This window comes from Mustela erminea, chromosome 14 (assembly GCF_009829155.1).
Source record: "Mustela erminea isolate mMusErm1 chromosome 14, mMusErm1.Pri, whole genome shotgun sequence".
In the NCBI taxonomy this organism is placed as follows: Eukaryota; Metazoa; Chordata; class Mammalia; order Carnivora; family Mustelidae; genus Mustela; species Mustela erminea.
In genome coordinates, this window is record NC_045627.1 from 85350784 (window position 1) to 85367668 (window position 16885).

Genomic DNA, 16885 nt, shown 5'->3' on the forward strand with positions numbered 1-16885 from the left:
CGGTGTCCGAATCCCGTGTGCCTTAAACCTCAGCAGTGACTCCACGAGCACTTTCTATAGTGCCAGAGTGCAGTGAGCAGGGGACGGGGCAGGGGTGGGGGTAGCACGGACACACACAGAGGCAGCTCTTCTGAGAGCGTCTGGGTAGCCTTCCTCACCCTCATCTTCTCCATCTGGAAACAGGGGTCATGGTTGGTAGGCTGTCCTTAGAACATATCTGAACACAACTGTCGACTACAAACCACCATAAAAAAGACTGGACTGGTCTCTGGAAATGACGTTTTTACCTCAGACAGTTAACAAATTCAGAACTGTTTTTACAAAAAGGTACCCCGAAGTCTGAGAGCTTCCTTAAAACAAAACAAAACAAAACAAAACAAAAACAAGCAAAGCCATCTCTCCAGACTGGGAGCTCCATGTGGACAAGAAAGTGGCTGCTTCTTACTGTGTTCCTCCTGGAACCTAACGTGTGGGAATCCACACACCATTAACTGAATTCTGCGCCTGACAGAGACTTCCTGGCCGTGGCCCCAAGATTACAGGAGTTCATTTGTGTCTGTTTTTTTCTTTTGCGTGGACAGTGAAGTTTGGTTCCAAAAAGGCACATAAAAAGCATAGAAGACCTTCACTCGTATGATTTTAAGCGGGAAACAAGATCAGATTTGAAACGCATGTCGGCAGCAGGAACAAACACAAGCATCTGAAAGCCACAGGCACGGTGTTTTCTACTTGCTGTGGGTCCACAGGATCTAGGCAGCCCCGCCGGGCGGCCCCACACAGCTGCAGCCCTCACACCCATCACGTCCTCTAGTCCGGCGGCCTCTGCGTCGGGTCACTGTCAGGACGCCCGACTCACGGACCCGGAGACGGGGGCTCGGAGCCTCGTGCCACAGTCCATGGCAGCAAAAGCAGAGATTCAAACTGAGCTCAACTCCAGAGCACCCAGTGGAAGGCCACTCGTGACCTGCCCGGCAAAGGCCAGCAGGGCAGGAGGAATACGGTGAAATGCGATCAGGCTTCAAGACGGACTCCCACGGACTCCCACGGACACTTCCGCTTCCCGCCACCCCTCCCCCCCCACCCAGGTGGCCCGAGGGGGGCCCCCAGCTGCGTCCTCTCAGCCCAGCCTCCCGGCTGCCCCTGCCCCCTGGCTGCCCCTGCCCCACCACACCAGAGCTTCATCCAGGATCTTGGGATTATTAGAATCCCAAACCCTTTCCCTTTCCTAATAAAGGGGAGGCAGCCAGATCACATCCCACGGGGGGCCAAGGGACACGGCCACCCACTCAGCCCAGCTAGAAGAGCCTCTCCTTGGTCCTGGAATCACATTTCCAGCTCTGTGGGGGCCCCAGCTCCCCTCAACCCTCCCCCAGCCCAGGGCCTTCACCAAAACCAAAGCCCAGTGTCCTGCAAGCAGACAATTCCTGGCAGCTCCTCAGGGCTTCCCCTGCTCCCCCTTCAGCACCCACCCCACAACCTTCGCTGCCTCCCCGTCCCGTCCCACATCTCCCCACCCCACCCCCACCGACACAGAACCCCACGCAGGGGCTCTAAACATTAGGTCCCAGGCTCCTGCGAGAACTACTGATAGTTGGGTTCTTTCCCTAAAAAATGCATATAAGACCCTCCCCACCCCATCCCTTTGGCTAGAGCCATTTCTGGGGCTCACACCCACCCCCAGGGATGGAGCCCTGCGAGGTCCACCGGCTTGAGCCCTGCCTCCAGCTTTGTTCCCGAAGCAAGAGCCCACTTTCCTGCCCACTGACCACTGACCCGGACAGGAAGATCTGGACGCTCCCGGAAGGCAGGAGGCGCAGCTTTCCTTTCCTATAAGCAGGAGGGGCCCTGAGGCAGCTGGAATCCCAGCAACTAGGCCTCCCCCCGCCCCCCTGCCCCCTCTCGTGCTCACGGCCACCTGTCCGCAAACCTGACCCCACTCTGGCTCCACGAGGGCCTTGCAGAGGAAATGGCACAGCCCCAAAGACCCTCACCTGTTGGTGGGAAACTGGCCAGTGGCTCCCGCTTCTGACACTGGGCGGTGAGCGGCTCTGGGTCACCTGGCATCTGGCCCTGCAGGACAGGTGTACCTGTCACGTCAGATGCGTGTCTGAGAAGCTGTGTTCCCGGGAAGGCTATCTCGGCCAGGCCCTCTCCCCCCTCCGCCGTTGTGGCCACGGGCAGAAAGGGGAGGGGCGAGCGGCCCCAGCTGAGGGCTGGTAAGCTGGGCGGTGGCTCTGTCTGGCTGCCCATTAGAATCATCTGGGAGCTTTTCAAACGACCCAAGGCAGGTCCCACCCCAAGACCGGGGACTCGGAACCTGAAGGTGGGGGCTAGGCTCAGACCTTCTGTCAAAGCTCCCAGGTGATGTCAGGTCCAGACAGGGATGAGGAAGATGGGGCCGGAGGGGGCCAGGTGGAGGGCAGGGCAGCCTCCGGGACAGACAAGCTGGAGGGAACTCAGCAGTCCCTCCTCACGGCCACCTGCAACTGACAGCCCACAGGCCACTCCCTTCAAGACGCCTTCCCTGACCTCAGTGCATGTGGCCAGGAGCCTGGGTCCCGCGCCCCCCCACGCCTCACCCCTGCCTGGCTCCCCACCCTGCTCACTGTCCTCTGGTGGGGAGATCTGCTCCCTGTGGACAGGACCATGTCAGGCTTTATCAGGCTGCCGTCCCCAGGCCTGGCTCCGCCTCGGCCACACTTTGTGCCTCGTCCCACCCCCCAACAGCTCAGGAGCCCTGGGAGGAGGAAAGGTCCACTTCTCCGTGTGCCCAGAGAAGGAAGAGGCAACAAGGAAAGCAAAGCCACCCCACATAGCCCACTCTCTCGGGATTACCCTTCTCAGCACCTTCCAGACCCCCTATTCGGGTGCGATTTTACTCCTGAATCCACCCCGCAGAGACGTCCCTGAACTCACACTATACACCCACCACAAGCCAGGGGCTACAGATTGAGGACCCCACAGTCTGTTACGAACACTAACTAGGACTCCCTCCAAAATGGCTCCACTCAGCCATGGACATCTAGGGACAGACACATACAACACGTTCTCCCCAGAGGCTAACAGGATGTCTCTCCAGATGTACTGCCTGTAGCCTTGAGAGAGGCCAGAGCGATTTCCAGTGGGCTCTGGGTAGGCGGAGGTTGGGGGTGGGGGGTAGCTTTAGGAGGGTCCAGGTCACCAAACTCTCCCCGCCCAAATCTTCAGCAGTGACATCATCTCCAAGATGAGATGTTTATTTTTTACAAAATAGTATGTTCCTGCTTACCTAAAAACCTAAGTTCCCCAACTGGGTCCTTCACACACCAATGGTGCCCAAATCACACTTCACGAAAGCGTGGAAAGCACCAAGAATTTCAGAGAAGGGTCTCAAAAGAAAAAGGGACAGGGAAATCAAGGTGACAGAAGAAGGTCTAGGAAGAAAAGCTCCAGTCTGATCAGAACGGGTTCTGTGTTTTACGGAGGGCTATGATCCAGGCCTCAAGAGATGTGGGTCCCCCTTCTGGGCGCAGCCACAGGGACCCAACCCAGAGCAGGGTCTTGGGGACCCCTGGCTCAACATCCAGCCCCCTGTCCCCACTGTCTCCATCCCCCACCAGGCAGCCAGCAGCTGGTCCCCTTCAAGGACGGTGAACAACACACACCATATATCAAGGGTCAGACTTTATCTTTTAAATGCACAGTGTGCCTCGGCCAAAAACAAAACAAAAAGGCTTTCCAAGATGCTTTCCAAATTCCAGAAACACACTGGGCTGGAAAAACGGAGCCCAGTTTCCTCTTATTTTTAATCTAACATTGGCGAGGTTTATAATAAAAGAGAATTACCTATTTATTTGCTTACCTTACTTGGAAAGACAATAAATTGGAAAGGCTTCATAAATCTCGCAGGGAAGTCCTTTAAACAAGGACTGTCAGCAGAAATCCGTAAATAACCTTCTGCCAGTCTCTAGCAATCACCTCCACCACACACTCTTTTTCCTTCCTGCTTTTGTACTAATCTTCTAGCAAACAAATCCAATCAAGCACCAAAAAAACCGTTTTTATTCTTATCGAGGTGACACTCCAAAAAACACCCGGGTGTCACTGGCGGCTGACGAAGGCGGCCCTGTGAAAATCCACAGTGGAGATGGCCCCCGGGGATGGGCCGAGGGATACCTCTGCACCCCCGAACGCAGACACACTCTCCCCCTACCCCCGATTTACCAGACCCTGGTAAATCAGCGTGCATCGAAAGCACACCCCTGGCCAGGCGGCAGACAGGCACCTAATGACACAAGGTCCTGCTCAGACTGATGGCAGGTTGCCAAGGGTCGGCCCACCTGGGGGCTGGCTGGTGACAACAGTGTGTCTGCTCCCCGCCCTAGAACCTCGGCGTCAATGGAGCTGCCCGGATCCAGGCGGCCACTGGTCCGGTCAAGTGCGCCTGTCCCTGTCCCGCCGGGAGCGGAAGGCAACAGGCTGGCACTCCGAGCAGCCCAGGCTCATCCAGGAGGCCCTGTCCCTCGGCCCCGTCCCTCCCACGGTAGCCTGACTCGCAAGGCAACTGGTGGATGGGGCTGATTAAAACGACCTTCGGCAGCTCAGAGAGCAGAAGATGGACAGTCTCACACTGAGGTTTCAAGGACTGTGCTAAAAATAAGTTTTAAATAAGAGGCAGAAGGAGGCTCATGGATAATCAAATGAGCAAGACTTGAAAGAGCTGCTGTAATCAATTTACATATTAGGAAAGGAAAATTACCATAACCGGAGGGGAAATTGCTCCAAGCCAAAAGGTTTAAAAAAAAAAAAAAAAAAGAGACCAGCAAACCACTCCCCAGATGTAAACGGGTAAGGAAAGTGCCCTCAGAGAGCAAGGCCCTGACGCGCCCGTCTGCTCCCAGAGCCTCGAAGCTTCACAGCTCCCGGGTGTGAGCTGCACGCACAACTCGGGGAACGCAAACGCACCGGCGTGCCCGTGCACAGGCTCGCTCGGATGGTCAGCTCTGCGGAGGTGCACTTTTGCGTCCGGCCCCCCTGTGGTTCCCGCGCATCAGCCGTCCCTGAACACCCTTGTCCCAGCGAGCCACCGAGTTGCCCTGAGCCAAACACACAGAGAACAGTCAGCCCGTGAGCGGCATTTCGCTGCCCTTACTACGGACGCACCAAGTACCTTTATTTTTATATCCTCCTCCTCGGTACACTCCGGTACTCCAGAAAACCCAGCTGTACGATTACTTATCTACCTGAGGAATGTATTTTCAGTACTCCCGAACACAAGCCAAGGCCTTTCTTAACGGGCTCCCTTTGAAACAGTCATTTGACAACGTGCACACCTCGGGATGTTCCTGTCCTCCAGCTGGGCCGGGGCGTACAGGGCAGCTCCGGGCTCACCCCGCCGGCCAGGCACAGCGGCTGCCCCTTCCCGCCCCTTCCCTTCCCTCCCAGGCCGCTGGAATGGCAGGATCCACCCAAGGGAGTGGCTTCTCACCTAGAATTTACCCTGTGGACACAGCCGTGGAGCCCACGGCAGCGGAGAGGGACGGCCTGGGAAGGCCCGGAACAGCCTGGAACCGCCGTCCTACTGTGCGCTCACAGCTGTGCGCCACCGCCACGGGCCAAGACCCACTCAGAGCTCGGACTGCCATGGATGGCGCTGTCTGGCTTACTGACACCCTTCAGAACATCAAACACTTTTCTCTGTTACCTGCAGACATTCAACTTTTCCCATAAAACTCCAGCCTCTGAGCAGGTGAAGTCTTCCCACCCCTCCCCAAGGGTGGCGCAGGGAACCGCAGTTACAAGGCTGTCACAGCAAGGTGTGCCCAGGAGACTGTACTGTAGCCACACCCTGCAGGCTCTCCAGCCTGGGACAGCACTGTCCTCTGAAGCCCCCAGGACAGGGGATGCCAACCTTCCTGCCACTAACCCGAGGCTCCAGTGTCCTTGTACTGAGAAGCTCCCCAAGTCCAATATGCATGTGTCTGCGTCTCCAACTACTCACTGGATGGCAGCCCACAGACAACCACCCCCCAGAGGCCAAGGATGCTTAGACGTGAATTTCAGGCTAGGACCAAGGTCAGTTTGAGTCAGAGCTCGCAGGCATCAAAGGGCTTCCTAAAACACACATACACACACACACACAGACACACACACACGCAGACACACACAGACACACACACGATGCACCGTGAGCTCCTCCAGCAGGAGGAATGCTCTCACCCACCCTAAGTGCTGGGGCCCTAGTGGGGAAGCAAAAACCAGGACTGAAGACATTTCCAGCAGCAACCGGAAAATCAATAAATGTAGCAATCCCCAGCTAGCAATTTAAAAAAATTCCCAGACTCATTTCATAAAATTCCTCCCAACTGAACGGAAATAGGAGAATATTAAATACCATGGAGAGAGCCAGTGGATTTGGCCCCCCACGCGGTGTGACGGGGGCACGCTCTCCTGCATGTCCCCACTGCCTCTTTAAATACCCCTCCTCAGAGACCCTGACCCTACCTGGAGCAGAGGTACTGGGGTTGGGAGGCTGAGCGGGCAGCCCACCGCTGGGTCTGGCAGCCGCTGACCTTCCCACAGGGAAGTCCTCCAGCCCCTCCAGACTCTCCCCCAAACCACTGCAAGAAGGCAAAAGGGGACCCGCGTGTCTCCCACTGCCCCATGCCCCCAGGAGTCACAGAACACGAATGGCCACAGCACCCAGTAAGTACGCTGCCTGCCTGCTCCAAAGCCACTTCCCCCAAGGAGGAGGAAGGAGAAAGCTGCCAGCAGTGACGTGGTGGCCGCTCCTGATCCCTCTGGCCCTGGAGCCAGCAGCCGGGGTGGACAGAGGAGCACCCGTCTCTGGGCACCTTCCAAGAGGGGCTGGCAGGACACTGTGTGGAGGAGGGTGAGCAGCTGTCCCGGGGACAATGGCCTGAGAAGCACCCTGGCCTATATGTATGGGTCTGGAACTCACCCCTCTGGGGAGAGAAAAGACGACCTTTGGGGGTTTCTTGGGGCAGAGAAGATTCCAACTGCAGGGACTGACCCCGGGTCCACCTTATCCAGCCTGGGCCAAATGCCTGAGTCTCGGACATTCTTGGGATGGCACTGGTGCCTGCTCCTCAGGGAGGTCTATCCGCTGTGACTGGAGAGCCCCTTGAGCCAAGTAAGACCCCTGGGCATCAAAGATGTGCCTCACAGGCCACATCTAGCTACCTCACCGAACTTTCGAGACTTGGCCTTTCTACTGACAAAAAGGGGCAATTTCCTCCGTGGCCGGCAGGGGCTGGCCGGCAGGGGCAGGCCGGCAGGGGCAGGCCGGCAGGGGCAAGCCGGCAGGGGCAGGCCGGCAGGGGCAAGCCGGCAGGGGGGAGCCGTGAACACAGGACAACTTTCCTCGGTGCTGGAACTGGTTCTGCAGCCACGTGCTGTACTCATCTTTGGCCAAACTTGCAGAACAGCAAGTGGGAGGGGTGAAATTGACCAGAGGAAAATTACACCTGTGTGAAAGTTTCTCAAAGTGCATCCCCACGAAAGACCAAAACAAGTAATAAAATAGACATCCTCCCCTGGGCAGTCAACTGCAATCCCAGAACGGGGACCCAAACCTCCAGCTCCCCCGGGGAAATCACCTCCGTCCCAATCCCCACCCCCAGAAGGGTCTCCACACGGGCAGGAAGGACCCCACTGCACACACGCTGGCCGTGTCCCCGAGAAACTCAGCGGTGCTTTGGAACAATCTTATCAGGGAAGACACTTCACTGCCGCCATGGGGGAAAGGAGAACTGAGACTCCCCCAAGCACTGTGCCTCGACTGACCTTATCCCCAAAGTCTCCTCCATCCTCAGAGGAGGTCCCTTTAATCTAAGTGCAAAGGCATCCGGTCCAGTCAGGAATGGACAGGCTCTCCCAGCCCCTCCCTGCTCCCTTCAGGAAGATCCCCAGTGGGGTTGGGTCTACCCTTGCTGAGGACTGCCACTGTCATCCTAAGGAAGTGTGGGACACGCATGCAAGAGCCAGTCAGTAGCCCTCGAGAGCCCCTGGAGGTCCCCCTAACCAGAGGAGTCCCCATAGGGAGAGACCCCAAAGCATACCCCAATCCAAAGAACTCAGGGACTCCCACTGAGGGAGAAACAGAGGGGCAGTGCTGGAGTTCACCCAAGGTCACACAGCAAGCTGAGGGCAGAGCCAGGACAAGACTTGAGCCTTCGCTTGCTGGCCCCTTTTATAGAGGATCACCACCACGCCTGTCCCTGAAGATGACCAATAGGGGCGGGGGGGGGGGGCACGGAGGATAAAGTGACCATGACAAAACAGCCTTCAGCCCTATCTTGGCACCCGGGCTTCTCTGCAGAGGAACGTAACAGGGTCATGTCTGGGAGCCCAGAATGAGACGGTCAAGCTCTGGTGTGAAATGAGCTGGCTGAAGAGGACAACCGAGCCACCCTGCAGCCCGAGGGCTTGAGCAGAAGCCCCCACGCACGACCCACCAGGCACGCAGCCCAAGCACCACCACCTGCCAGGCCAGTCAGTCTGAGCGCCAAAGACTCTTCCGACAGCTCCTCCAATCCCCACGTTGCCCACCAAGGCCACAGCGGGTCCAGTGCCCCAGGCCCCACAGCCATCACTAAAATGCCATGTCTTGGAGCCCTGGGTGGCTCGGTCGGTGAAGCATTTGCCTTCGGCTCAGGTCATGATCTCAGGGTGAGTATCAAGCCCCAGATCGGGGTTTCTGCTCAGCGGGGAGTCTGTCTCTCTCTCTCTCTCTCTCTCTCTCCCCCTCTCGTGCGTATGTATGCAAATAAGTACAGAAAATCTTAAAAAAAAAAAAAACAAAACCCATGTCTGGCTGTGGTGATCTGAACTCAGGGCCACCCCACAACCCTCTGGGCCCCCTCTTTGCCTCTTCAGACACAGGGTCCTTCCCACCCCCACACCTCATTCTCTGCACTCCAACATTAACTACTACTAGAACAGTAATAATAACATCAGTAATAATTAATAGGAGTAACAGTAATGCCCACACTGGAGATCTTCCTCAAGGCGTATGTCAAGGGCTTACCACGCATTCATTCACTTCTCCCTCCCAGATTCCCTGAGCTCCTATCACCCCACCGTGAAGACCCTCGGGCACAAGGAAGTGGGGTCACTTCCGAAGAACTTCACCAGGGGGCAGGTGTCCCGGACCGAAGGGCCCGCTTGAGGTTATGTTCTTAACCTCTGCACAGCACATCCTCTGTCACAGGGGAGAGAACGCTGCGAGTGTCAATCCCTCCAGCAGGTCCGCATCACCTACTGCCCACCCACGCCGTGGAGAAGCCCCCTGTGCCCATTCCAGTTCTTGAAAGGTCACCACTATGTTGCTGAAGTTCAGGATAAACGCCCCTTGCTCTCGCCTGGAAGCTGGCGCACAGCAGGAGCTCGATTTGCTGAAGAAGCAGATTTTTGTTCAACAGGTCATTTTCAGAAAAAGCAAATGCATCTCAGTGTCACTGCATCAATTTCCACAAATCAATCCACATTGAGTTACTTTATCATAGAACGTAAAAATTTTAAACCTTATGCATAAAATATGATGCATCTGTTTTTATTTGATCTACAAAATTATAAAGCTTTCCTAAATCTCTTAGAGGTGGTTTTTCCAGTAATGCATAACTGCTTAATTGGGAAGTGTACAAAACGTAATTACACCGCCTAACACTACAATATTGCTTATGGGAATATCTTCGTTCATGCGTTCTTCTTTATTTTGTATTTAATCTCTATTAAGATCTCTATATGAAAACAGATAGGTACTCTAGTCTTCATAAACATCATAAATCATAAAGTCATTTCATTCCTAACCCAAAGCAGCCCCCAAAGAAACTGCTAGCATCCGAAGACGTCCACTTCTCATACTCAAGCAGAGTCATAGCCCCAGACATCTGTCCCTGTGCCACTTGGCCAGGTCATGGTTAAGGTTAATGGCTGGAATTTCTCTCACAGTATATGTCTCTGTCTGTAAGTCAAAAGATATCCCAATCTTCCCCCAGAAAGCAGCTACCCAAACCAGAAAGGGCAAAAAAACCTCAAGACCACAGTTAACAACCTCAGATCAAGGAGTAAGAGGCCCTTAAATCACTCACCTGTGGACACCATGCATATCCCTCCTCCAAGCTCACCTGGACCCTACCACCTGGAACTCAGGCCAAAGACTCCAGATTCTTCCAAACCAGATGGACTTCCCCACACCCCACCCTGCCTTCCAATCTGTACACACACCCTCATCCTCAGAATTGGGCTATCTGAGGGGCACCTGGGGGCGTTGCTCTGTCAGCTTCTGCCTTCAGCTCAGGTCATAACCTTAGGATCCCCAGATCGAGCCCCAGTTTGGGCTCCCAAATCAATGGGGAGTCTGCTTGTCCCTCTCCCTCTGCCCCCCCCCACTCACGCGCAGGTGTGAGTGCAGACACGCGTGCACACACTCTCTCAAATAAATAAATCCTTAAAAAAAAAATTGGCTTATCTGAATACAAAGCTGCTCTTCCGACAGCTTGGTATGGGCAGAGAAGAGGCAGGTCAGAACCAGCTCCGTCATTTCCGAACTGGAAGCCCATCCATCCACGTGGCTGGTGAGACCCCCTCCACCGACTCCCTAAGTGGGGGGAGATAACCCCACCCCCTCACTGCCTCAGGTCAGGGTTGTTACTAAAAAACAAAACAAAGTACACTTGTGTCTCACAAAGTGTTTCTAAACACAGAATAAAGGTAAGCTGTGATCTCTGCGGAAACACAAGCTATCAGCTTCAGCGAAGCCTACTAATTAATAAATCTACTGATTAAGATACAAAGGTCTGCCACAAAATGTGTTTACGTACATTTCAAAAACAGAAGGTGTTGTCCCCAAATCTGTGTTTGGAAACACAGGGAAGGAACACCGCCGGCTTACAAGAGTTACCTACCAGAGGTTCATGGTTCACTTGCAAAAGGAGGCGGACAGGCCTGGCGTTGACCTTGTCGGTGCTCACTTGCTACACCCACCCTTGCCATGTGTGTGCAGATTTCCAAAGTGTGCCTCCCTCAAGTAACTCACCTTGTACTAAAATCTAATTTGTAAAACCAACTTCCCCCCTTGCCAGCATGCTGGGACGCTCAGCCCAGGCCCCCTCGGTGGACACCGCTGACTGGTCAGCAGAAAGTTCCGTGGCAAGAGCATCTGAGTACAGATCCAGCTCCACTGTGAACGGACACACGCAGAATTTCCCTCCCATCCCCAGGAAAGCCTGGTGCTGTTCTAGGGGGTGGAGAATCCCTCTTAAACCAAAAAAAAAAAAAAAAAAAAAAAAAAAAAATCAGACTAGTTCAGGCAGAAATCCATATTTCTGTTTCCAAATCTATTCATTCAGATTTTGAGGAGGAGGGGGTTATTCAAGACATGGAAAATCTTTCAATCATTTGTCGTGCCAAATGTTCAATAACTAGACTCGAGAGTATGGATGTGTGCTGGGGAGCGGTTTGTTGCTCGAGAAGGACAGTCGCGCATGCAGCTGGCAGGTTCTGGGCCGGCTGCACCAGGAGCCACCGGGAGGAGTTTGCTAAAAATAGAGCTGTTCTGGCCCCACCTGGAGCTTCTCCCACAGCAGGTGGGGTGCAGCTCCAGGAGACCACCTCCTGGCCAGCGGAGGCTCCGGACAAGCCCTGCTCCCAAGGCCACCCTCTCAAACCACCTGGTGAGGCCCTCCCTGGGGACAGCAAGAATCACCCATGCGAAAACCACCAAGCCCACAGCCAGCTTCTTACTCTTGATACACGCACTGAACCCGTGGGCTCCACTCGTGGGCCAGGCCAGAGCAGGGCCTGGGGCAGGAGCGGGCTGAGGGGTGCTGGCACTCTCGCTGACCCAGCAGGGCACAAAGGACTCTTTGGATCGGGGACTCTAACTCCAATGTGGTATTTCAGAGGGATGTAGCAAGCCACGTAGCAGGTAGTTTGGAAAAGGCCGAGACAGAAGGGGACTTAGTCCCTGGTATCTGACCACCCAGTGCAGCCCCAGGTACTACCCATGGTTCCCACTCCTCTTAGACCACCAGCCCCATCACCGAGAATGACGATGAGGAAAGACAACCAGCTAACACCGGAGCCCTTCCCACATGTATCAGCCTTTAGTCACTGCACACCTCTCCCTGGGATTTTCAAGTGGGGAAATATGACATTTTGGCCCCTGACCCCTGAGAATGCCCTCACATTCCAGTGCCAGCTGCCTCCCAAGGGCATTTTCAAGGATCATCTTGCTTTCCAAAGGAGATTTTTTTTCAAGGCATGAACTGAGCTCAAAGAAATTGCTGGTCCATGAAATGAGCAGCTCACCCTGAAGGCAACAAATTGTCCCTTCCATGGACCCCAGTAGGACATCTTCCAGAACACAGCTCCCCTCCAGCCCACCACCCCTCCCGGCACCCCTGCCTCGTCATTTCATGCTCACAGGACCCTACTACTCGAACCTGTAGCCCAACAGGAAATGCAGGGCGAGAGCTCTGCCCAGGGTGGTCATGTACACACCCACACAGTGCCTGGCCCCAGTGGGCACCCTGTCAGTCCCCCTGAGTGGAGGACTGTCCTGGGAGGAGATGAGCAAGTTCCCTCCTATCTCCAGGGCCGGGGGCGGGAACACATGCAGCAAACTGGCCACCCAGCTGGGCCCAGGCCAATCACCAGAGCTGCTGCTGGCCAAGGGGCCACCACGTGCCGGGAGGGCAACCCCAACAAGCCATTCTCCGGGACAGGCCCCAGCCCTCCGACTGCCTGCTCGGGGCCTGGAGATGGGACAGGAGCATGTGAAGGCAAAAGCTGGCAGGGAAGGGCGCTGCCATAGTGCCTTCGGCATAAGTTCCCCTAGGGTTGTGGCCAGCCAGGGTCCCTGCACTGCGTTTGATCAACTGTAGAGAAGGGGCGGGGAGCATGGGGCTGGCTCTCCAGGGGACCCCACCTGTCCAGGACAGCAGCAGCTGGAGCCCCGACGTGGGCCGTCCTGAGGCAGAGGCAGGCAGCACCCAACACTCCTCTTTCTTCCTTCTCTCCAAAGTAAGGGGAAATAGGTCTTAAAGAGAAAGTAAATAGTTTACTGGGCATTTCTCAGTAAATGAGGTCTCAGAGTGACCTAATACAGAGTAACATTCCAGTCTAAAAACAGTATGAATTTCGGATTATCACTAGGCCCCAGAAATTGAGAAGATGGGCTGCTCCCTAGCCTAACCAGCCACCACCTCTATATCCCTGTTTTTTTTTTTTTTAATTTATTTATTTATTTGACAGAGAGAGATCACAAGTAGTGAGAGAGGGAAGCAAGCTCCCCACTGAGCAGAGAGCCCAATGCGGGACTCCATCCCAGGACCCTGAGATCATGACCTGAGCCGAAGGCAGCGGCTTAACCCACTGAGAAGGACCTGGTCCACCATCTGTGCATAGCAAGCCCCATCTCAAAGCCCAGGGAGCCTTCTCTCCTGTCCCCAACACTCAAGGGGAACCCCTCTTTCCACTGCCAAGGTCAGGATTCTCTGATCTCCACTGTGGTGGTGTGAGGGACACACAAGGAAACCTGTTCCATCGGGCACACGGCACCTCGGGCAGAAGAGGCTGATCTATTTGTCTGTATTTTGCATTTTTAAAAAAATTTAACAAATACCTATGATGTGTCAGGCCTGTTCCAAGTAGTTGAAAATTCTGACCCTCATTTTAGATTCAGATGAAGTCCTCTCCAAGGCTTCCCTGAATCCCCAATGCAGTCAAGCAGCTTTCCCTGCCTCCTCTGCCACATACACTTTCTCAAACCGTCTGTCCCATCTGATGCCTCCTCCCCAGCTGGTCAATCCACATTTATCTTGTTGCCTCTCCTAGGGTATTGAGGACAGGGGCGACTCTCCTTGGGCCCAGCATCAGTCTGGGAAGAGTGACATTCACAACCTTTCTGTGGGACCTCTCCTCTCCCTCACCCAAGTGCACAGGCAGATCACCCTAGTTTCCCAGGTGGGCTGCTGGGATGATGGCCCAGGGCAAAGCTTCTGGATCTGCCCTGTCAAGTGATCACCCGCTTGTGAAACTCCCCACTCCAGGCGAGGCCAAAAAGTGGTTCTTGCAAGACACCCCCCCAACAAGAGAACCCAGACAGGCCTCCCACTGTCCCTCTGCCTCGGCACCCTCTGGGTGCCCTCGGCCCGCCACAGCTGCTCCAGATGATGAAAGGAATCACAACACAACAAAACAAAACCCAACTTTTTAATCTCTCTGGTGGAGAAACATTTTAAAGAACTAGAGTTATACTTGCAAAGTGCGTTTCAAGTGGTTTCGCTGAGCTGGGGAGGGGCGCAGCTTCGAAGCTCTCGGGCCCGTGTGAAACACACAGTAAGAACAACCCGACCGGCGGCCCCTAAGCCTCTTCCCTTTTGCGCCCCTGGGACACAGGGGACTCCACTAAGGCAAGGTCACAATCATCACAAAGAAAACTCCAGTCACGTGGAGCTGCTTCCTTTGCCCACATCTCGGAACACATCTGGCCAGTTCAGGAAGGAAAAAAAATTACCCACGGTTCCAAGTCCTCCTTAAATACTCAGGAAGACATCATTACAGATAGAATTCCAACTTTAATTCTGAAATCTCCTGGCTTTTGTCAGTTGAAGCCACAGTCTTAATCCCAGGCTTAGTTGGGAAATGAGAAGAAAGGATGTGCTTAAAAAAAAAGAAGAAAGAAAGAAAAATCCTCCACCCTGACTGAAAAGCAACCCACACCTTGGAAGAGCAGCAGAAGAAACAGAACCTGCACAGGGGCCGAGGCAGAGAAAAATCAGGGCTTGGGAAACCTGGTGTACTCAGTGTGGCACTAACACAGACATGTGGGACACTAATCAGATGGCCCGTGTCCTGCTGGAGGGGCCGGGATGCCAAGCTCAGGGGCCTTTCTACAGAGCCAGGGAACCCCGAAACATGGAACAGGACAGGGACACACATTTTCTACACCACAGATCCAAAGGCGGGTTCTATGGGCACCCACGACCCCCGGCTCCCATGGAGAGCCCGCATGGTGGGGCCAACCAGGGACATCGGGTTATCGTCTAGGTGGAGACGCCTCAAGACGGAGCCCCCGTTCCCTCTCCAGGCGGTGTGGCCCAAAGCAGCTTCCCCCTTCTCCTGTCCGCCCCCCCCGCCCCGAGCCCCTCTCCTGTGGGGACGGAAGCAGCATGGAGACCTGTCTGAAACCTGCACGGGGGACTTAAAACAGAAAGAATACAATCATTACCGAAGCTAGAGCCAAGCCAGCCCACCGGGGCTGATGGGACCAGCTGGCCAAAAGACACCCCCCTTCCGGGCCTTTCCCCTCAGCCCTCCAGAGCAGGAAGAACCCAAAGACTGAGTGAGATGGGGCGTCTGCGGAGCCCCCCTCCCCCACCCCCCAACCATGGCAGGGGAGGGGGTTATGCTTGGACACCAGCAAGGCCGGCAGGCACTTCCCAAGCACACACGTGTTCACAAAAGGGAGAGCGGCCCGGCAGGGCGGGAAGGTAATCTTGTCAGTGAAGGAAAGCCTGTTTTTCAGGAAAATCTCCACCTTGCGGGGACCTTACCCTAAAGGAAGCCAAGGTCAGGGAGAGCTCTCACGTCACCTTCTCCGGCTGCCATTCAGGTGAGTTCATCACCCAAGCAGGCTCCTCTCCAGATTTCAGGACACACCCAACTTCGTGCCCTTCCCTCTCAGTTCTCTGATAGACTCTTTGAAAAGAAGGCCGCTGCTTTTGTTCAGAGTATGATTTTGAATTCCTTTCTAAGGCCAACACAAACGCAGGGCAGCCACCCAAAGGAGGTTTACCCAGCGGAATCAAATTTCTGGCCGGTTTTTACAGGAATGGTGCAAACAGACTCTTCCAATTAGATGAAATCCTCCCCATCTTCCCTGTCCCCTCTCCCAGATCTCCCCGTGTAGAACACAGGAAGCAACTCCTGTTGGAAGAAGCGCAGCACGAGTCCTGTTGGAAAGCCTGTTGGCAGCCAGAGGGAGGGGAGGGAGCACCCCACCCAGCACCTCCAGCCTCCCCCCAAGAAAGGGGCACACACCAGCAAGCAGGGGGGCTAGCTTTGAAGAACTCTGAGATCACTAACCTAGACCACAAACTTCGAAATCTGAGTCTGATAAAATGGTACTCTGACCACCAAATACAATTTTACCACCAAAACCCCTAAGCACTGTAAAAGCTATCCACATAATCTGTGTGTGTGTGTGTGTGTGTGTGTGTGTGTGTGTGTGTGTGTGTGTGTTGGGAGGCGGTGGGGTAGTTGCATCAGACACCCAGGTGGAAAGCAAGGGAGAAATGAGATCAGGAGCACGGAAGGGGTCTAATTTGGCCATCCCCAATTGTACCCAAGTTGCAATTAAAAGCACAAAGTCTCAATCAATTACAGAGAAACCAGCTCAAGATGGACTGGGAACCAACTGAACTTCTGGCTCCCTTGGTTACTCTAACCTTTCTGACCCTTGGTTTCTTCACTGGTGAAACACCATCACTTCTACCTCGGAGAGGATCTGAGGGTAAATGAAGGAACGTGGCTGGAACAACAGCACCGGGCCAGGCTACTGAGCTCCTTCGAGATGTCTGTGCTCTGCCTCGACAGTGAGTCTGGGATCCAGAGGGGGAGAACTATCCCCGTGCATCCAAGAGGGCCCCTGACTGCTAAGCCTGCCTGAGGCTTCTCTCAGGAGCCATGCTGTTCATTAACCCAAAAACTGTAAGGAATTTAAAACAGGCCTTGTCCAGGAAACTATCTAGAAATTCCTCCCTGGCGTTAGATTGTGAGATGCTAACAAAAGATCACTAATCAAAGACGGAAATTAAAACAAGCCAACTTCTCAGGGCCCCATGTGATCTGGAAACCAACCCGGCCGAGAAAGACTTGT

General features: G+C 54.6%; 1 protein-coding gene across 4 annotated transcripts in view; it reads right to left on the reverse strand.

Moving 5' to 3' along the window:
* CTBP2 (C-terminal binding protein 2) overlaps positions 1-16885 on the reverse strand; it is a 155534-nt gene that overhangs the window by 129126 nt on the left and 9523 nt on the right. Inside the window, exon 1 of one of the 4 annotated variants that reach the window (XM_032312451.1) lies at positions 1992-2045. The exons of the other annotated variants lie outside the window; for them this stretch is intronic. The gene's annotated coding sequence lies outside the window, so the exon portion shown is untranslated. Of the gene's footprint in view, positions 1-1991; positions 2046-16885 lie in introns of those variants that run through there. 4 annotated transcript variants of the gene reach the window in all.